Source organism: Aptenodytes forsteri, unplaced genomic scaffold (assembly GCF_000699145.1).
Source record: "Aptenodytes forsteri isolate BGI_AS27 unplaced genomic scaffold, ASM69914v1 Scaffold188, whole genome shotgun sequence".
In the NCBI taxonomy this organism is placed as follows: domain Eukaryota; kingdom Metazoa; phylum Chordata; class Aves; order Sphenisciformes; family Spheniscidae; genus Aptenodytes; species Aptenodytes forsteri.
In genome coordinates this window covers 820,949-821,780 of record NW_008794371.1, presented here as the reverse complement: position 1 = coordinate 821,780, position 832 = coordinate 820,949, and positions in this window count along the sequence as shown.

Here is an 832-nt window from a genome sequence, read left to right as displayed (position 1 = left end):
GCACCCCCCCCAGCACCTCACGGGGTCCGCAGCCCTCACCGTCCTCCCACCAGGCAGGTCCGGGCACCCCACAGGCAACACACTTCCTAAAAACTGAACTGTTGAGGAGAACAGAAATTTTAATGCCTCTTTCAGTCTCCTCTAGTCAAATCTCAGCTCAGTGCCACCCCACCGGCGGGGGGGGGGGGGGGTCCCCCCCGCCGGCCCCCCTGGCGGGGCTGCCTGGCAACCCCCCAGCCAAGGCTCTGTCTGGAGGCTGCGAGGAGACTTCTTCATCCCGGTCGGGCTCATCCTCAGCCCCCAAATCCACAGGACGCTGCAGACTGGCTCGTCCCGGTCGCTCGGGGCACAGGTCCGGCTGACATCCAAGGGTCCCAGTGACGAGAAGAGAGTGGCTACATTCAACAGTTCTTCAACTGGCAGCTTTAGCTACTAGAGAAGGACATAAAGCTTGCCACTGAAGAACTGGTGCTGGTTAGCCAGGAGCGGGGCGGCGGGGCAGCACCTGGGAAGGGAACACACGCATCAGAGCCAGGATTGAACCGCGCCGAGCTGAGACGTCACCCGCAGCAGCCGCCCCAGGCGGCAGAGCCGCTCCTCTCCCCCACCCCAGCACCGAGTCCTGATCCACCGCCTCGTCCTTCCCCCCAGGCCTGAGATCCCCCAGGGTCGCCCCCCTGTCGCAGGGGATCCAGAGGCAGCTCCGACCTCGACTCTTTTCCCATCCCTCCTCCCCTCTCCCCAAAGCAGCTGGTGCATCGGCTCCGGCGCCTGCAGCCGGCACTAAAACGGGAGCGACGGGCAGGGAAATCAAGGCCCTTTCTGCCGGAAA